The sequence below is a fragment of the Montipora capricornis genome, chromosome 6, assembly GCF_036669925.1.
Source record: "Montipora capricornis isolate CH-2021 chromosome 6, ASM3666992v2, whole genome shotgun sequence".
NCBI lineage: Eukaryota > Metazoa > Cnidaria > Anthozoa > Scleractinia > Acroporidae > Montipora > Montipora capricornis.
The window spans coordinates 21,259,177-21,280,642 of record NC_090888.1 but is presented as its reverse complement, the minus strand read 5'-3'; the positions used below and the strand labels follow the sequence as shown (position 1 = coordinate 21,280,642).

At 40.2% G+C, this 21,466-nt stretch overlaps 1 protein-coding gene, 1 long non-coding RNA gene and 2 pseudogenes across 2 annotated transcripts in view; 2 read left to right on the top strand and 2 right to left on the bottom strand.

Moving 5' to 3' along the window:
- LOC138050349 (uncharacterized) overlaps positions 1–509 on the top strand; it is a 571-nt gene extending 62 nt beyond the window's left edge. Inside the window, exons 1-2 of the long non-coding RNA XR_011132580.1 lie at positions 1–54; positions 151–509. The exon at positions 1–54 is cut by the window's left edge and continues 62 nt beyond it. This is a non-coding gene — a long non-coding RNA (uncharacterized lncRNA). The remainder of the gene's footprint in view (positions 55–150) is intronic.
- A 5,330-nt stretch (positions 510–5,839) lies between these two features.
- LOC138050347 (uncharacterized skeletal organic matrix protein 5-like) lies at positions 5,840–9,145 on the bottom strand (annotated as a pseudogene).
- A 2,880-nt stretch (positions 9,146–12,025) lies between these two features.
- The window catches only part of LOC138050346 (E3 ubiquitin-protein ligase TRIM56-like), an 87,714-nt gene continuing 78,273 nt past the window's right edge, over positions 12,026–21,466 (top strand). Inside the window, exon 1 of the mRNA XM_068896698.1 lies at positions 12,026–12,102. The gene's annotated coding sequence lies outside the window, so the exon portion shown is untranslated. The remainder of the gene's footprint in view (positions 12,103–21,466) is intronic.
- On the bottom strand, positions 17,335–19,341 carry LOC138053374 (uncharacterized; annotated as a pseudogene).

Sequence of the window (21,466 nt, the reverse complement as noted above, 5' to 3'; positions counted from 1 at the left end):
CACCTTTCCAGAGGCCCAGACTAGATTGCGTAGAGCACAATGGTAATTTTACAGGCAAGTTGATATGGCTTGATTGCAGAACATAAACCTATCTGTAAAGCTTTAAAAGTTGGACAAGTATCACTTACCTTTGGATGACTTAAATTGCAGCTAAGTGTCAGAGCTGTTTTGGCCGAAAATGTCGTGACTTGGTCTTCACTCCTTACCAAGAGTACTTCTCTTCTGTTGTTGCTTTAGTGTGAACAAAATATGCAAATTCAACATGTAGCGGAAAGCGCCCTGGAAGCTTCTTGAATTGTGAAGCACTCTGAGTCCTCTCACACATCGTTCAGATGGCAGTGAATCCACAACTGCACAGACTTGTATATGTTAAATCCTTTACTCACCTTTTACGGAAGGAGACAATGTAAAACTTGACATGTTGCTCAATATTTAAGACATTAAAAGCAAGCTAAAGGAACCTCCAATTGGGTAAGCAAGATATAAAAAAGCCACAGGAATATACATCATCTAACGAACTGTCGATCATTGTCTTTGTATTGCACGTTACAAGTTTCTGGACTACAATCTCTGAGTAATAGGAAACTGCATGAATTTCTCAACAGTAGTCGGCTTTACCATGGTATGGGATATCAAGCGTCATTGTTACACATATTAACAGAAATTTCAAGCTCACGATACAACTTTTAAAGACATGTTTCGGCATGACTCATGCCATCATCAGTATGTGTTGCTTCCTTTTCCACTGTTTTAAGAAATAGATTTAATGCCTCCATCAATTGGAACCAACTAAAGATCCTTTAAAAAGCCCTCTTCAGTAATACTGTCACGGTATTGCGCAGTGGATAAATCTGTTTCGTAAGGTGCTACAATGGTACTGCCGATATGTTTTGGTCAACTCTCACACCAAAACAGTCAGGTTATGGATTTTCCTTGTTAGCTTTCATTCCCCTTCATTCTAGTTCAATCAAAGGTTATGTTCATGCGTATCTTCCAAGCAGGTTTTTTTTGAACGGTTTTTTACGAACGGAAAATCAAAATAGGAACCGAGAACATTTTTCGCGTGGATATAAATACACAATTGTGATCTAAGATAGTTTGGATATCTTGATCTTTGTACAACTCATTGTAGATCTGCAACTCCGATCATCAGACTTTACTTACTGGGTCGCGCTCGGTGAATGAAACCTGTTTTCAATGAGATTTGGAGGACATGTAGTCGCACTCATTCTCCTAATAATCATGTTAAAATTACTTTGATTACCTTTGCTAAGTGCAACTTTCTCTGGATCTAGTAGAGATTTGTGGCTTTGATTATCTTTTCCCTTCTTTACAACCTCTAATGCTTGTCAATCATGAGTTTGCCAGTTCTCCCATATGAAACAGACGGGGATGCTCGTCGTCTCGCTTAGGGGTGTAAATTTTGGATTTTGGTCTCGCTTAGGGTGTTCCTGGCAACGCGCGATTATTGTTAGGTCTCGTTTCGGGTTCCGCAAATCAACCAAGAATTCACCAAATCAGAAATTCAAATTTTCTTTTTAACTTGTTTTTAGGGGTCAAAATTTGCTTAAGCCACGCCCAGATTGGTCTCCTTCAGGGTTCACAAAAAGCTTGAGCCACGCCCAGATGGTCTCCTTTAGGGGTTAAATTCAAAATTTCCGACGAGCATGCCCGTCTGTTCCATATGGGAGTCCCCCCCCGGGCCGGAACGATGATGCTGCTGGTATATGTTAAAACAATAGTGATCTACTCGGCTTCATATATAAAATGGGGAATATAAAAGCAAAAAGCGACACAAGATGGGTTGAATTTTTTGAAGGTATATCGATATTTCGGCTGGCCAAACCAGGCTTCTTCAGGTACAATAAGCATATTTCAAGCATATGTAGCATATTTTCGTAATATGTTCCGGAAACACAGTGAAACACAGTGTAGATAAGCTTATATTAAAAAATAATCACATAGCATAGAACGGAAGAGTTTGATTCTTCGTGGATGTTCAGACCATCGGGATCAATTGTTCTGCCTTTTTGGATTACAAAATATTACTTCTTTGGCCTTACGGATAGAGTCTCGGATGAAAGAGAATTTTTCGATGGGTATTAATTACATGTCGTTGGCAGTGTGTTGTTAGGAGATGACAGGAAATGTTCTGCGGCTGCGGTAGGTTTATATTTTTAGTTAGGGTTGTCTATAGGGAGGGGGTTGCACTAGTACGAATTTTATTTGTTTTGTTTTAAATTGGGTCAAAATTGGAGTTTTTCCTAATCACGCGGCGAGCAGAATTTGGAAAAATTTGTCAGTGGACCAAAAATATCAAAGACGCCGTAGTGCGGGGCAGGCAGATTTTTCCAAAATCGCCCAAAGAAAACAAAAATTCATTAAACATGTCAACTGCGTGTTTATATAAGAAAATTGATGCACTGTATGCCTTCACTAGTAAATGCACGAAAACTAAGAGAACACACTGAGGCGCTCAACATAGACAGTCGATCTGGTCAACAGGGGGGCTTTCAGACACCTTCTTTTTCCGATAAATCCTTCTCCCACTTCTGGATATGAAGCGCCCAGAAGAGGGCCGTTGTTGTGGCCTGTCATACAAAGCATGTAAAGGTCACCAACACCATCTTCGTCTACTATTCTCTTGACTCCGATTGGAAGCGAGAGTGTCTCTAACAACTTGAACAGACTGGGCGTTTTGTTGAAAATCGAGGTGCGAGATAAAAAAAACGAAAGCTCAGAGAGAACATGAATGAGGTCGTGGCGGGAACAAAAAACATTTCAAAGCATTTGCAAAGCCAGAAAAGCTTATTTGATTTGTTTGGTCTTTGCCTATCTTCCCCTTCACCTCTTGTCAATTTATTTCAACTCGAAGTCTAACTCGATCTTCAACTCGAACTCGAACTCGAGTCCAAACTCGATGGATTATTTCTCCCGCAAATAACGTGTTCATTTTTTTTTTCTCTACAGTATTATTTTGAAAGCAATTTTTGTGTTTAAATTTTAACAGGCCCTTTACAGCTAGACCATCACGTGACCTACTTTTCATAAAATTAAAGAAATAAATTAAAGAATAAAAGAATGCCGGAAATGGAAAAAGCATGTGACAAAAGGTACCACACCTTGTTGAAAACCTACATCCCTGCTCTATATTTTAATGTGTCAGCAATTTTATTACTTAAACCACATGAAAAAAAAAATGAAAAATCCCAATATTGCCCCGAATTCCTGTTCCTGTTCTTCGCCCAGCTTATACATCTCTTTGCCTATTAACATTAATAATAAATAATAATTATATATTATTATCAATTATATACTTGCGTTTTAATTATTAACTCGAAGCGCAACTCGAAGTCCAACTCGAAGCGCAACTCGAAGTCCAACTCGAAGTCCAACTCAAAGTCCAATTCGAAGTCCAACTCGAAGTCCAACTCGAACTCGAACTCGAGTCTAAACTCGACGGATTATTTCTCCCGTGCCTGCAGTGCAGTCCGATCCACAAGCTCTTAACGTCACACTGGATTGATTGGAGCAATTAAACTCTCTTTTAAATTGCATTTTTTTTCTTGTCTGCTCTCTCTTCTACTGTTAACGAATAATTTCGATTTTAACTTAAAACCGCCAAAAATTCTAGAACCAATCAATTGCCAAGCAGTAATCATGTGGACATGTAACGCCAGTGTTGCGCAATAAAAATCAGTGTGACATGGAGAATCATTGAATCTCTAGTTGTTCAGTTCAACCATCTCTCCTTTGGTTGAATTTCGAAGAAACATTTGTTTAGCTGAACGACTATTAGTTGCTACCTAACTGAGCGACAGACCGTCAGAGCCTGGCTACAGAATGCGAGCAGAAACATAATTAATCCTGATCCAACTCAAGTTGCACCTCTTTAATCTGATATTATTGAACCAGGTGGACAGGTCAGGACATCTTTACAAGGAAATTTCGAAAAATGCTTTTTTCACATGGTTGTCCAAATTCATGTCACTAAAAAGAAATCAAAAGACCATTACTCTCTTTCTGTCCGTAAAAAGGCTTGCTTTCCAAATAACACGAGAAAATTGAAGTGTGATGAGGCACTGAAAAAAGCTTTTTCTCTTCCCTATTCAGTTGCTTTTGAACCATATGTCAAGGTCTTTCAGTTCATAGTATTGAACTCTATACTCTATACGAATTCAAAACGATACAAAATCGGGTACATTGCAATTGCAGATGACCTATGTTCTTTCTGCAAATGTGAATCAGAAACAATGCAACATCTCTTTTATTACTGCTCTTATTCAATTTCTTTCTAGAAAGATTTCGAATTATATTACTTATCTCAGTTTGTCACAACAGCAGATACATCTTTATCTGAAAGATATATTAATCGGTCTTCTAACACCAGAACTTCCCTTCCTTAATTACTTATTACTTATAGGAAAAATTTATTTGTGGGCGTGTAGAAGGAATAAAGAACTTCCAAGTATACGAGGTTTTAAATCAAAGTCAAATTAAAGGATGAGACTGAAAAATATACCCGTACAAAAAATGACAATTTAGATATGTTTAGGAAAAAGTGGGCAATATAAATACAAGAGGTAGTTGAATAATTTAGAATATAGCGGGCTCAGATAGGTGTGATTTTGTTATGTAAACTTCTTCGCGAGTGTGTGTATGTGAGTGAGTGTGAATAAGTTGTATTATATTGTAGGTCCCGTTTATTATGTTTAGTGAAGTAGTTAACTATTGTAATGAAGGTTATGTAAATAGTTGTGTGCAATGCAATTAAAAAAAAAGAGAAAAAAAAAAATCCTAGCTAATGATTCGTTCTTGCGTTTGTTACAACCAAAAAACCAATAGCAAGCTCAGGATGTTAAAGTGTTCGAAGGTCGGTAAAGTAACCATAGATACTCGTTAGAAAATATTGAGCGTTAAAGTTTTTATTACCTCCCATCAAGTCAGTTCAAAAGCCTACAGTATCGGTTTGTTTTGAGTAGCCAAATAGTGCAGCCAAAAAGCTAGGAAAGAAAAGGAAAGGAAAGGAACTTTACTTAAGTGTCTAGTCGTTGGTGAAATAACCATAGCTACAAAATTCCTTGTTTAAAAAGTCTATTGATTGTTAATAATTATTTTTACCAGCTGTCAAGGTCCATAAACTCGCAAAAAAGGACGAGGTCAATATCCAGCCATCTTGACCGAAAAAACTTGGTCAATAACCCATATGTATTTGAAAATCAGAACCTATGCATCACATTTGACCAAAATATGTTTATTTTCCTGTGCACGATTACTCCCTGAATTGTACGACACGAGGCCCAATTACGAATTAATCGTATATATAGGAATTAAGAATGTCCGTTGAGGACTTTGTTTGAGCGAAAACGTCTGTACAGCTTTTCACAAGTTTAAAAACTTTAGAAAACAGTGTAAAGGAACCATTAAGGTGATTCCTCAGTATTGCATTGTGCATCCCTAGCCTACTGCGCACGATTTTCGCGTCATTAGCGCGAGCACGTACACAACGAAAGAAATTTCCCTCAAGCTACGCTCGATAGCGATACCGCATAATAATAGTGTACATATTAGCCTCCCTAATTAAAATGAAATAATAAAAAATTTTATCGGAAGGAAAAAAAAGATAATTATAGGTGAAAGAGTGCACGAGACCGTTACTCTGTGATGCAAATTTTGACCCGCGAAAATAACGACTCTACGAACGCTTTGCGTCCACGTCGTTTTAAATAGTGTGATGTTTCCACAAATTTTATATCATATTGTTCTATGTGCTCGACACTTTCTACTTGTCAAGTTTTTTCCCGAGTATTACTTTTATAAACTATGTTTGGAGCTAGCGCAAAATGTAACGTGGACCGATGAAGAACGCGCGTGATTAGCTCGAGTACGGGCATAAATGGGGTAAGATTGGCCGATCCCATCTCAAACAAGAATGGTGATCTCACTGCACTAAGATGTATCCAAAGGCTTTGATGTGTTTTTCTCCATTATCTGGTAAGTGGGTTGCCTCGTTTCCACATGTGTTAGAGTCATCATGGGGTCCTCCTGTACCAAACCCAATTCTGGAGTCACAGCTGTTGCAATCATTTTCCTGATTCGAAATGATACCGATTCTTGCTTTAACCACGTCACTGCCCACAGCATTGAAGCCTTGCGTATTACAGTGTGGCTGTAAGGAGCCCTCTGGACCAAGCAGCGACTTCCATTTTTCACGGCTCAGTGAGGTGGCGCGGTGTTGGCCGTCAGCGATCAGTGAGTACAGAGAGTCAGCTTTCTTGTTGATGACGATGTAGTTGATCTGTTGGCCGTACTTCATACCGAGACAGACTGGGCTGTCTCCCAGTAGGTCGGTAACTTAGTCTCTTGTGAGTCAAACCCAGTCTCTCCTCCAGGTAGGTTGAACTCTTTGTTGTTTTCCCAGAGGTGGGCGTCGTAGTGAAAGGTTCGCTGCAAAGACAAAAGACAAGTTTTCAAAACTTTGGCGGCAAGCAACTGAACAACGACAACTATGCGACATCCACCTTTTTTCCTTAACAAACTAAACGTCCTTTAATTACGTCAAATATCAATGGGTGTAATACAAGAGACTAAATAAACCTGGATCTTTGCCTTCATCTTTGTCATACCTTGTTACCATCAATTTTCATGAGCAGTGTCCATCCTCCACCACCGCATTCGCCAACGTCGCTTGTCATGTGACAATACACAGGGATTTTTCCAATGTCAGTCGGCAGCATGTAGGCTTTATTTTCTCGCAAACTGAAGAATGAAAAAAGATATTTCAGGTTTTATCTCACAACGCTACTGTGTATCATTGCTTATCAATTCGAAGTCAGTGGAAGCTTCCCTTGGAGAGGTAGCCTGCGAGCAGGCTCTCTCTCTTCGGTGGGAGAGAATATTTTGAATGCCGCCTCCTGATGTCAGGCTGAGAGAGCTGTCAAAAATTAGCCAATCAGCGCGCACCCGAAGTAAGCATTGAAAGAAACACAGAAAACAGAAAGACACGCTTTGTGTACTTCAATTTTCTCGAGGCAGGAACTCAAAAAAAAAAAAAAAAAAAACTGTAAATGAAGGAAGCCTTCGCCAGAAAAACCTAGCAACTATTCCTGATGCTGTAAAGCGTAGCTGAATATTCAGTACAGTAATTCGTCGAACTCCCTTTCGCGGAAAATGTCTTTCGATCGTCAGGGAAAAATTTAGCACACAAACCTCAAACGACGGGAATCGTAATAGAGAAATTCGTTTTCCCTGACCGCATCTTCACTGTGTGAGACTCGTCGACCACAACTGCTGCCAAATTTCGGTAAAGCGAAGCGGAGTTACCTTTTTTTAATTTATTTTAACGAAATACAGACATTACAACTGCTACATCACACTGTAATACTAGACAGATATTCTAATACCTACACTATTTTATTTCAAAGGTTTATCGAGTATTTGTGGTTATAGATATGTATTTTACTAATTCAATAATTTGAAAATTGGAATATTTTGTTTTCAAGTGTATCGGAGTATTGCAGAGTTACGAGGAGATCGAGGAATCATTTGTGGAGTATTTGCTTAAGCCGGCTTAAGCAAATACTTGCTAAAATCGTGTAGAGTTCCTCTATCGTTCTCTATCGTTAAATCAGCAACAGAGGCAGCCGAAAGGCCCATGTTTGTCCAAATGTGATCAGCGATAATGCTTTGCCGAGGACAGGAAACTACCATGGTGACATGAAGTCGCCCTTGTTGTATTTTGGCCGCTACGAAAAACAGTTGGGAAATAAGACTTTTCCCGAATCCCGTGGATAACAGAGATAGAACTTCCTTCCTTCCAGTAGAGATGCCATTGCATTGCGTTGCCCGACCTTTAATTATGTAAAGTTATGGTAAATTGCAACATTCTACAATTTTCTCAGACGCATTTCTGACCACCTCATCTCTCTGCGAAGCGAAGAGGCTTTCTTGTTGTCGGAGCTTGTCAATGGTGACGTCACGTAATTTAGGGTGCGTTCGATTGATCGTATTCCGGAATAGGAATATATGGAATATAAGTTAGAAATCCTTCGTTTTTACGGAGATTCAAATGAAAATTGTCAAACATCCTCTAAAATGCTATTTTAAACATATTTTTATCATCCTTGCTGCTTCGAAACGCGCCAAACATACCGTTTTAATCATCACTCCACGTATTCTTATTCCGGAATAGGGTCAATCGAGCGCGCCCTTAATTTCAGCCAATCAGTATTTTGCGTCCAAAATTTGGACACGACATTCAAAATACAAAGCCATGCGGGCAGGCCCTCATTCTACCCCAACCCCAGTCCCTCGGAGGGCCTGCTCGCAGGCTATTGGAGAGGTTAATTTTAAAGCATGCAAATCGTTATTTTTGAACTATTCATGATCTGATCCCAACTTTAATTCCATTCATTGGAAAAAGGACAAAATACTGCGCCCATGACAAAAATCGATCAGTGGTTTCTAGCCGGGACATCTATAACTCGATACCAACATGGAGAAGCTTCTCAGTGCCTCCCCACTACTTATAAGTGTCATAGGCCTTATCAGAACTGATGGTGAAAATAAAATATCAAAAAGATTTAAACTGTTAACTTACCCGTTGTCATACAGTCCCTTGCAAGAAGACGCTGTAGCTAAAGAAAATACAACTCATGTAAAGCACTCGTTACAAAAAAGGAACAAAGAAACGGTAGACTTAAGAGCCAATGAGATGTATTACTCCAAGTTTACCTGGCGGATGCTGCAGCGACATTGAGATGTTTTCAACCAGGGAGTAGAGATTTTCCAACTTCATTCCCAAAGTCTTAATGGCTGTACAGACAACTGTCCCATCGCAGCTGTCAGATTCGGCATCTGCTCATAAAAATCACATTACGTTGTTTGCTGTTCACTATTAAGATCTTTACAATGACCGAAAACAACAGATTTAAACCATTAATTCGATACCCAAGTAGAAAACATTTCTGGACGTACCTTGACATAGGCTGTTCATGTTTTCAAGGACAGTCTTGCAAGTTGGCTTTCTACCAGCGTTCACGAAAATGGTGAAATACGCGAGGCAAATAACCGCAGCGAATTTCAACGATACCATTGTTAAGTCTTAAAAGCAAACGGCAAGTAAGGCTTTCAACAACTACTGATAATGTAACATTTCACGAGCCGATTCGTTTATAACCCCTTCCATCGATGCTTTATCGATGCTTTACGTTCAATCTATTTTCTCCTTACACAAGCCCAGAGGTTTTCTTTTCTCTTGCGTTGAGAATTGGTAAGCCAATCATTTCCTAGCTAATGATTGGTTCTTGCGTAAACCAATAGCAAGCTCAGGATTTTGAAGTGTTTGAAGGTCGTAACCAAAGATACTGCAAAACAATCCTTAGTTTGAGTTTTCTGAGCATTTTGTGCCTTGAGGTTTAATCTATTTGACAAAAAAAGAGGCTTTTAAGTTTTATATTGCTGCCTTGGTTTCTTTCGGTTGAATATTTTTAGGACTTTAGTTAATTTGTTAAAAAATAACATTTTGACATGCTTTGCCTTGTCAAAGGAAATCATGCAAATTATTTTGGCAAGCATGCTTGCTCTCGCAATGCTTTTAGTTAAAAAAAACAATTATTTTGATGATTATTTGAAATAGATTGACAGTTGTTCCAGGTTTCTAACATCGAGTCAGTTGTTTGTCATTGCAGGGGGGAAGTTCAAATGTTGAGCTAATTAAAGTTCCCAAAAACTACATGTTATTTCTTTAATTTCTTTGCCGTTTACAGGCTAAGATATACAGGGATTGGGCTAAATGATCATCGATTATCGACTATCTGTTTGTTAACCGTCTGTTAAGTCAAATGACTATGGAAGTTTTGATATGAAATCGTGGAATAGCGAAGGCATGAAGAAAGTTAAAAAACCATAGATTCATTTATATTGAATTTTGAGGCGATGAAGCGATCAAGGGTGCGTTCCGTATTCCGGGATAAGAATAAATGGAATATAAGTTTAAAATCCTCCGTTTTTACGGAGATTCACATTACAATTGTCACACATCTGCTAAAATGCTATTTTAAACATATTTTTATTATCCTTGCTGCTTCGAAACGCACCAAACATACCATTTTAATCATCAATCCACATATTCTTATTCCGGAAAAGGGTCAATCGAACGCGCCCTAACATTGGTCTCTTTCTTGTGCCGATTCGAATTCGGAGACAGAAATTGTTTTGTTAAATAACATATTAGCCATTGTTTGCCCCCAAAGCACCTAGGCTTATCAATGGGGCTCACGATAATACAACCATCAGGCTTACAACAAAACAGACAAACAACACACAAAGTTACAACAAAGAAATTTACATAACTAGAGATGTATTAATTTAACAAACAGATAGTAGCCAGCGAGAAGCAATTTGTACTAATTAGAAGTTACAACGGGCTAGAAATGTGTTAATTTAACAGTCAAACAGTGGCCATCGAAAAGTGATTAGTACTAAATATGAAACTCTGGACTTCACGAAATAAAATTAATTTCTATTAAAATTACTTCTATAAAAGGAGTTAAATTTAATTAAGACATGAAATTGCTGTTAAAAAAGGGTATTGAAAATACGTGGGTTTAACAAGTGAAAATTTGCCACCCAGTAAGTCAAATAACCAACGGGATGTTTGTTACGAAATAGCAGAGTGGCTAGGACCCGGGGGTACTCATGTAAATATCCGCTAAGTGAAGGGTGTACCTCGAAGGGTCTTAAACCCTAATTGATGGCCTACTTAAGACACAAACCCGACAATAAAACAAAAACAAAAAGTAAGAATGGCGTGAACTGGTCAACTTTATTTCGTTTATAACATTGCAAATTGAGCATCTAATTAGCTAATTAGAAGTTACAACGGGCTAGAAATGTGTTAATTTAACAGTCAAACAGTGGCCATCGAAAAGTGATTAGTACTAATTATGAAACTCTGGACTTCACGAAATAAAATTAATTTCTATTAAAATTCCTTCTATGAAAGGAGTTAAATTTAATTAAGACATGAAATTGTTGTTAAAAAAAGGTATTGAAAATACGCGGGTTTCATAAGTGAAAATTTACCACCCAGCAAGTCAAATAACCAACGGGATGTTTGTTACGAAATAGCAGAGTGGCTAGGACCCGGGGGTACTGATATAAATTTCCGCTACGTAAAGTGCGTACCTCAAAGGGTTTTAAAACCTAATTGATGGCCTACTTAAGACACAAACCCGACAATGAAACAAAAACAAAAACTAAGAATGGCGTGAACGGGTCAGCTTTATTTCTTTTATAACATTGCAAATTGAGCATCGAGCATAAAATTTGTTTTTTTCATTTAGCTAGGCGTTTACGCACTGCAATTTGAGCTATCTAAGATGATATCGGGAACATTATGCCAACAGGGGTAAAAATGTTACTTTTGTTAAAGACCGAGAACCTCAAAAACCATACCCTATCCCGCAGCACATACCTATATAGCCAATATGTGGGAGTACCTCCCCCGGAGGCCAAGGTTAAGAAGATACTAAATGCAAGTTCGTCGGCTCGCAGTAGTTAAGATGGTCAAACAAGATCAAAACAGTTTTGAAAAGGCCCTCCCAGGCGGGACGCTCAAAACATATTTTCAGTAAGTGTCAACACGAGTGCAATTAAATTAAAAACTTATTAAAATACAATAAAAACGTTCTCTGGCTAAAAGTTTTAAAAAGGAACATAAGCTTTGGGCTGTCGATCTACAGTCGATCTATTGATTTTAGCCGTTGCTCCGATATAAATACTTTTTTATACGCACTGTGACTGAACTGAATAAGATGATCAGGTCAAATGTTCAGGGAACCTTATTTGTCATCAAGGGAAAATATATTTCCTTTTGTCTCAACACTTTTCTTAAAAGACTTAAAAGGCCACAACTACGCAAACTCATGTCAGACCACTTATCGTCTCTAAAATCTGCCAAAGGTTTCGTCTCGCATTTCAGCGAGCAGTTTAAATTTTTTGAGTTGCTCAGCGGTCACCTAAAATTTTAGCGCCAAGGATTTCGAGTGGGGAATTTTCCATACGAAGTATTAGCTTGTGACAATTCTCATCCTTCGGCAAGTAAGTACTATATCCACTAGTATCGTTAAATTATTTCTCCAGACATTCTTCATACATGCGGCAAGGTTAGTAATAATTATATTACAGACTTGGCTCGAATCTTAGCAAGATTTATAAACAAGTGTTTGCTCTGCGGCGACTGATCCCACATCGGTGTTTATTTTCGATTGCCTTCGTTTTTCCACACTGCACCCACAAATCGGCGATGTCCAGAAAATTGGCGCTAATAGTGGTAAAATTATTGATCCAGCCTTATTCTTGTCTTTGCGATTGCTATTAAGTACTGAATAAGAGGAATCATTGGGCCGTAAGCTTTCGGGTTTGTGTCCTTTAAAAGTCCCAGAATTCAAGATATGCACATGCAGTCCTTCGCACTGGGAAATCCAATGACTATGACGACTCACCGCCAAAATACGGTTCTTGTTTGGTCAGTTGTTAGCTTAGAGAATTATTTTACGTGACCCAAAAAAATATTTTGTGTCAATTTTGGCTTATGTTTGGTTTACAGGACAAACCTAACAAGATACTTACCTTTCTAAGGCTCGTGTTTGTCTAACCGGAGGCTCACAGTAACCTAACAACAGACTTACAGTTTGTTAGTCTCAACTCTTGAAAGCCAAAAAAATATTGTTGGGCTCAATTTTGGCTCTTGTTAACCTCCGGTGTTCCATTTCAGGCCTTTGTTAGGCCTGATTTAGGCTCTGTTAGGCCAAAAAATCTCGTACGGGATTTGGCAAATCGCTCATATTTTGCCCAAAGATACCCTTTGGTGACCTATTTCTAAAAATCATATTAAAAGGTTCCAGCGAATTTTAATTTTCGATAAATTCTGGAAAAAACTTATATAGAAAAATCATTCTAATTCATTCATCATCTCAAACTTATCTCAGATATGTTGTTATAGTGCTTTTGCGAACCATTTTAAAAACACCTCTGAAGCGTGTTAAACATGGCGGCAAAATTTAGGTCATGTTTAACAGCATAAAAATGCATCTGGTATCTCACCTTTCGATTATTTTACTTTACAGTCTAAAAATATCATTATTAAACATTTACCATGCCAAGTTTCATACTCGAACGCCGAAGGCTTCCTACTGAGAAATTCGAGAATCTACGTAACATACTTGGCTCAAAGGACCCTCGAAATATTTATTTACCAACTTAAATTGGCGTGATGAAAATATATAGAAATCTATAACTAGGGGTAATCGAAGCTTAGGCGAGTGCGTTCGATGTTTGTAGGACGGTACAGGTTTGGTACAGGTAGCAACTGAGGGGGGAGGGTGGATGGTTCGTGCGATAGGGAAATGTTATTACAGTGGAACCCCGATACAACGATCCTCGATATAACGATATCCCCGGTAAAAAGATAAACATGCTATGTCCCGGCAAAAGTTACAGTAAAATGTATGGGACAGAACCCCGATATAACGATCTTCAATATAACGATATTCCCGATATAACGCTGAGTTCTTAGCGTACCGAGCGTAAAATCTTCCCCGATATAACGATATTACAGCATCAGTACACAGATACAACATCAAATGTTTAAGTTTTGTTTTGTTTTGTTTTGTTTCCCTTTTACGACTCATACCACAGACTTTGTTGTGTAACCTTGATAACGTCTAATGCTTTGCAAATTGTGAGTCATTTGATACTCATTACAAGTTTAATTAAACAATATGTACAGTAGTAAAAAAGCACATGTTAATTTTACCCCGATATAAAGATATTTTCGGTTATTTTAAGGCAATATCGTTATATCGGGCGTCTCGTTATAACGATACCTCGATATAACGATCTAATTCCACTGTACTGCATCTATGAACGTGACAACTTGTTAGACGTAATTATTAACTATTTATTTGGAATTCTACAAGTAGACAATGACCGTAGATTACCCTAAAAGGAAACTATTACGTGCAAGTCTTTTCAGCTTGTGGTATTAAAGACCTAAGATTACTTTTCTGTGCTGAACGCTTGGACAAAATAAATTCAGTTTGTTGATTTCAATCCCGTAAATATCACAAGTCATGATGAAATGGCGCGCCGACGAGCGTCATATCTCGGTAGATTTACTTTGTGGCACAACGGCCGCCAAGCTTCACAACTCGATTGATTTACTTTGAGGCACAACGGCCACCGAGCTACACAACTCGGTAGATTTACTTTGTGGCACAACGGCCGCCAAGCTACACAACTCGGTAGATTCACTTTGTGGCACAACGGCCGCCGAGCAAAACAAACCGGTTTGATGCAAGCGCGAGGAGTCGCACACATTTTCCAAGGACAGTGACGAACCATGCTTAATCCAAAGTAAAATTTTACCGACTTCAGTTGACAGACCTTCAGCAATCTTTCAGCTCTTTTCAACGATGAACGATGGAAGATTATCACACCTCACCAAACGCTAGAATAATGAACGCCGACGACGCACAAATCACCACGTGCGATAGTTCGTCAAAGTGAGGCAAAACGTAACCAAGCGCCTCAAAGCGAGGCAAAAGTGTGTCGACGAAAATGCAATCTCGAAAAAACTTCCCTTACAACACAAATTAGGTGTTGCGTTCTCGTACCTCGAACGCAATTAAGGTAAAGCTTGTCGATTTATAGCTGAGACCTTTAAAAAGAAGATCCTCTGTAATCACCAGTGTGATTTACTGAATCTTGGAATTCCTCTAGAGAGTATCGCAAGGACTTCAAATTATATAAATCCATTATCCAAAATTAATTTACTTAATCCTTGCCTAGTTGCCTTAATAATATTTCGCATATTTTTAAGCACAATAATGGAATAAACGTAACACCGTGTAAGTTTGAAGCAATTTTTAAAAGAGGTTTGAGCTACCTAAGGTGACTTGCAAACATGAACTCGTGGAAACTATTTATCGCTTTCCCCCGCTTTAAGCCCTAATTACACGGCCGCTTCGTCACGTTGGTCAGAATGTGGAAGGCAAGACAATTTAGTAAGACAATGTACTTCTAGCTAAAATCTAGCTGATACTCAAAATAGTACCGTTATAGTATGGATAAAACTTTCCAACAAATACCCCCGGCGATACACGATCGCGTGTGGAAAACACATTGCAAAATTGCAAACAAACTTACAGTATTCATGCATGATATTCATTACATGCTTATTTATACCGTTTTATGAAATAACAAGAGACATACCCAGATACCGTGCATCCATCGTACTGCTACACCATAATAACAGGGACCAATTCCTGAATCATTTACGGACAATATTTCCGATGTACATATAATTTTTTGACATTTGAGAATTCGAAAAATATGTCACGCAACGCCAACCCCAATTTTGTCTTCCTTGAAGGAAGAGGGGAGGGAAGAGTTGTCGGGTGCGGGGGAGGATAAATTCCTTTGCGCTTTTATTAAAAAAAGCGTAAAAAAATCACAAGTTAGTCAGCTGATTTCTCGTGGAAAACTATTTTGCAGAAAATTCGAACCTCGCGAGAGCTATGTATTCAGATGTGTTGCGGACAGTGCCGGAAGCAAAGTAGATCATCAATTCTCAGTTCATATTAATCGCTATTTAATTAATTAATTAATCACTGGACCAAATTTGGAAAAGCCGACAATTCGGATGCGTAAGCCCCTCGTCAGAGCTGATATTATTTTCCTCCAAAAGATATTTCCTCCTCCTTTCCCTCTTTCCTAAATATAACGGTCCCTCCCCCGTCAAGAAATGATTGCTAAATAAGCTAGGAAGAGGCGAAACACTGACAATTCTTGAGAGTTACTTCCGTCACGTGCATTTGTTTGTAATGTCCTCCAGAAGGACTAAGTATGGAGCGTTTCTTCGTATGGGTGGGTGAGGTACATATAGCCCCAAGTCTTCGCACAGTCGCTGTAGCATAGGCAGCTTCAGGTTCTTTAGATTCCCTTCCATCGCCATGGCACAAAGATCGTACTGGTCGTACACCAAAGGATGCTGGAGCTGGATTGTCTCTACAGCTTCCTTTGCCTGAGTAAAATTAATCTCCTCTTCACATGCCTGAATGTTAGTCTCATCGGGATCACTTCGGCGCAATGCGGCACTTTGGCGAGAAAAAAGGGAAGCAACCTGCGAGGCGGCTAAGAATTCAGATGTTTGAAAAAGGCGGTTACCATCAGGTCCCCGGGCTCTGCGCATTTCCCGCGCAACCATTTCGGCGTCAAGCTTTCGACCTGTCGTTTGACCTATGAGGAATTTTGCTTTGAGATATAATTTCTGCCTGGCACTGAAGCGATACGCTTTTTTGGCTGCCCTGAGAGCCCAACCCTCTTGTAAAACAGCATGGACTTCTTGGCGACCTATAGAGGCTTGGAGTGTTGGTAACGCGCCTCCCCATTGCTCCAAACGGGACTGATAGCCCATTTTGGCCATAGTCCATGACGGAAAGTCTTTCCAGAGACTGTGTACATTTCTCCAGAGACAAGTGCCTCTCTAATGCAGACAGCCTCTGAAAGACACGAACGCAGCCTTCTTGAGGGCAGGAATATACCCCTGCTGCTTGGCTACTATTAATGGCGGAAACATCAGCACACGGTTCTTCGGCCACACTCGTTAATACTGGTACTGACGTTGCGGTTGCAGTTTTCGTGCTTTTTTTGGAAAAGGACCTGAAGGTTCCTTCAGAGAACGATACTTCCAGCAAGTCATATCCAGGGCCTAAGACATGCAAATAAAGAAAGAGCGCTGCCTGACTAAATTGCAAAAGAAACGCTTGACCATTTCTTCGTTCATAAAGCTAAATAATATCAGTGTAACAACATCAGTTCATTAGAACAACACAAATGCCTAAAAGTGTACGGGCAATTAGCGATCCCTCCACAAGCGATTCACTATTATTCGGGCTGTTAAGCTTTGGGAGTTGATCTGCGCTCCCCGGCCACCCCTAGTCTATTAGCATATCTCCATAGAAAATTTGAGATTATACCAAATACGATTAGTGTTCCAACTAGACCTCGATTGCGTGCTTTTATCTGAACAATTTGTATACATTTTTTTTGATATTGTTATAAATTTCTACTGAGATATTTTATAGTAGTTAGATAATCTTAGCTCGTTTAGTATTATAGTTTAATGTTTCTTCCTAAAGGTACATTTCTACTTTGTTATTTTTTGTCGTACTTGGAAACTAGCTGGTGCGTCCAGACTCTACTTAACAAGTCTATGGGACGTACCGTTACCATAGCCGAGTGCGTCTATGTGTATGTGTATGGTAAGTTCTAAAATGCAATGTGTATACTTACCAGATGACGGCTTTTCCAGTTTGATTGTTTTCCCACGGCCAATGCTATACGCGCGCCAACAGGTAATGGACTCAGCAGAGCTAAACTGAAAATTATTCAGCTTAGTTATCCCTGTGATACTACGGGAATCATGTGGTGTTTCGGTGATGGCGTCAAGCGAGACCACTCGTACTCCTTCCAATCCCCCATGTGATAGCAACGCGTTCTTCAGGTCCGTGGCGGTACAAACATCGTGGCCTTCATTGATGAAAGCCCTAACATGTCCTTTACAGGTTGCAGCCAACCGATCTGCAGCCCCTTTTCCACCTTGAGGATCACTAAAGTCAACGCGGACCACTTGTACTCCAGTGCTGGCTGAGATCTCTGGGCACGCTAGTATCGTGCGAGAGGAGTGGTAGCAGCCCGCATTGTCTTGACGGAAGTAGGCTTTGTTTACTTCAGGGTGTTCGCGCTTCAGGGATGCAAGTACGTGGTGCAGAATTGCTGCCACGGTAGAACTTCCCTGACTGCAGGACTGGATTATATGGATGAAGCCTTGCCACTGAAGTTCTCCCTGTATCCGTCGGTACACAACAGACATGTGCCCAGATAAGCCACGCTTACCGAACCAATCCGTTTGTGACTCTCTGTATCTTTGAGGCAAAAATTTCATCGCCCAGTCATTGACGATTAAAACTGGTTCAGGATCGAGAGTGTCAATGATATCTAAAGGAGCCTGATCTTGGTGGACTTATCTCAGTAAGTGACAAATCCATGACTTGATAGAAAGGGTGGCGGAGTTTGCAAGGTATTCAGCTTCGTCTCTGTCATCCTCCGTTGCAAAGGACGCCCCTTTAACTGCCTCTGTGATGCTGTGCAGAGTCGAGTGCAGATTTTCGCACTGTTTACATACCTCGTCATGGCTGTGGTCACACTGCTGCTGTAGGTCAGGATCGGTAGTGTCACGAGGGCAAAAAACACTGCAGTGACTTGCTACAGGAGATGAGTTGCTCACATGAACCTATCAGGATATTGGAGAGATGTCTAGTGAGGGGCTTGCGGCCCACAAAATTAAAATGAATAAACAGGAAGCTGGATTTCAAAGACAATGAATTAATTTTCTTCAACTCTATTGTATGTATTTTATCATGAATAAGTGTAAACAACAAAAAATGATGCCAATATATCAATATATATATATATAAACAGTTAGTCAGCCTGTTACAATCATTTGCCATTTTCGAATTTGGGAAAAGACTTCATTCTTTTCAACATACTGGAATTCAGATCTCTTCGCAACGCCAGCGTTACAGTTAGAAATAGCGTTACCTTGAAATCTCCTTTAATGTATGATTTGGCGGCTTTTAGCAGCTCGACGAGCTGTACTTGCCACTCGTTTCCCAGACCAAGATCACCCAGTTGGCGAACTAGGTTGTCGAGATCTTCGAATGCACGCGCACCATCTGCAGCGAAATAGTCTAGCCTCTGAAGAGACTTCCGGACAGAGGCTTTGCATTTTGCCAGTACACGCAGCATGGTTCGCTCGCTAAATGGGTTGAAGTTTGTCTCCTCACAGTAGTGGCTATACTGGCGCGCAATTCTCTGCGGTATCATTGTTCGGATGACATTTGGTATCTCTATTAGCTTGCCAGACGAGAGCTTCAAGGTTTTCTGTCCGAAGGGTAGATCTTGTACCAAATGGGGGCTCGTTATGAATGACAAGAAATGGTCAAGTTGCTGTCTATCAACCCTTATCCTTGGCGAGGGCTGGTGGGAGCGACGCGTCCATACTGTAGGCGATGCAGGTTCGCCAAAGTAAAGCGATGTCTTATCAGACCAGGTATGAAGCCTGAGATTGCCTTGAAGCTGGCAACGCCAGACATGATAGACAGGATCTGCCCTTTTTGTGTCCCAACCGTGAGCATGGTTGTATGCCTCGGTTAGGGCCTGGAGATAACCCTTGGTCGTTTTTGGTAATTCATCCAATTCAAGAGCTTTGTTCATGGCTGGGGACGAGACTATTGCTTGCCAAAGAGAACCTCGGTCACTAGGACTGAGAGTATGAAGGACTGACGAAACGATCTCTACAGTTCGTTTAGTGTATCTTTTCTTGGTGCTGGCACTAGCTTTATCCCATTCCATCCAAGGTTGAGTTATTGGTGCAATGTTCGTCGAAACTAAATACTCATTCAGTTTTTCAGAATACACTGAGTGCAACGTGGCTGGCTTTGCGGCTGGCGCCTCCTCGCTTGTACTTGAGACGAGGCTTCCAGTATCTGGACTGAGAAATGTCTCATCATCCCGCCGACTGGTCGATATTTCAAGACTTCTCAGCTTAGTTTCGAGGCCGTTGGATGAAACGTCGCTGTCAGTCGTTTGCGCAGTTGAAGGGCCTGTTTCCATGTGCTCCTACAAGGTAAAAGATATAAATATGGGTCATTGACCAAGCTTGTTCGGTGAAAGATGGCTGGATATTGGCCTCGCTTTTTTTTGGATTGTTTATGGACCGAGACGAAGTCTTGCTGGACACGACGGCTAATCTCGAGCGGTTAAGATGGCTCCTTTCTGTGAGCTTGGGTGGCCAATCATAGTGCAGGATTTGATTCACCTTGGCTGCAGAGAGCTAGCCATCGGGGATCACCAAGTCAGTTAATAATAAATATCAGTTTGTTCCAAATATCTGTTCTTATGATATTAATCCATCCCACACTGATGCTCTTTGGGTCTAGTCTCGTGCCACGTCTCGCGCTGGGGAGGAACGAGCAGACAAGCGTCTGCGTGGGAGCCTACAAGTAAAACTTACTCTGTGACAAACCGTTCCTCTCTCGTTTTCCACCTCAGTATACTCTTGAAAAAAACCGTTGTCGTTTTCTGCTCTAATATCTTGAGAAGAACCATAACAAGAAACATTTCCCTTGAACTCCATCACCTTATTAAGAGAGTTTCAGCAACCCCCCCCCCCCCCTAGTGCGCCCCCACCCCACTCCAAGACCCAAATCGTGCAACTCAGCGATCAACAATATACAATTACGGTGACGATCTCAGAGAATCTTTTAATTTAACATCTTCATAGCTGAGGAAGAAACCCTAGGGAGTACACTATCATCGGTTGCCTTTTTCTACTTACCCCTTCAAGTTCACGTGACTCGACCTCCAAAGGAGCCTCAGTGACAGGCTCGGGCGTGGGTGCGGCTGCGGCAGACTCCCAAATCCGGTTCAACAGGGCTTGCTTGCTCACAACTTCGTTGCACTGTTTGCAAATCGCTGAACAGCAAAACAAATAGATTAAAATAAACAAAGATGGGTTAGGCCTATTCCGATTTATTAAAATTCTAGCCTGGCTCAAAGGGGAATAGAGCAAGAGAAAATAAGTACTCATCCGTGGTTTCTTTTATTTTATTCTCCCAAATCTCGGAGCCTAGTAAAAATCTTACTGTATTGAAATCTTTCTATTAGAAACCTTATGTGAGGTAATATAGAAAGAAGAAACAACGCAAGATGCGTTCCCGAAATCACCCGGAATCGTAGACGGCGAGGAATTTTCTTGACAGCGCATGTACAATGTTTATTACTAGAGTAGCCTGTGCCACACGGTTGTTTTCGCAATAGTTTCAAAATAGCCAAAGTAAAACCTGTATTAAGCGGACCCCACATTAAAGGGACGCCCTCTATTAGTGGACACCTGCTTGAGTCCCAAAATTTTCTTCCCACATTTACTGTAAAATAAACCTGCATTCAGCAGCAGACACCTCTGTTAAGCGGACGTGGACACCAATATTAAGCCATCTTTTTGCAAAAGAAAACCCGTAAAATAAGCGGACACTTCAAGGGCATTTTTCGCTGAGACACCTTTAACAGTGTTCAGTGATGTCATTTTAAAGCTGCGTGATTATTCCAGATTGCTTATTGTCTGGACATTGTACTACAGTCGAACCTCTCGTAAGCGACCACCTCGGCTTGACATTTTTTGTGGTCGCTTACGGGAGGTTCAACTGTGTATGTTAGTCTTTCATCTTAAACTCTGTCACACGGTGTTATAAAAGGGTTAAAAATTAACTATTATTTCACAAAATATTAGAACCTGTTTGCAATGGACACCGTGTTTTAAGCGGACGCTAGTGAGGGTCCC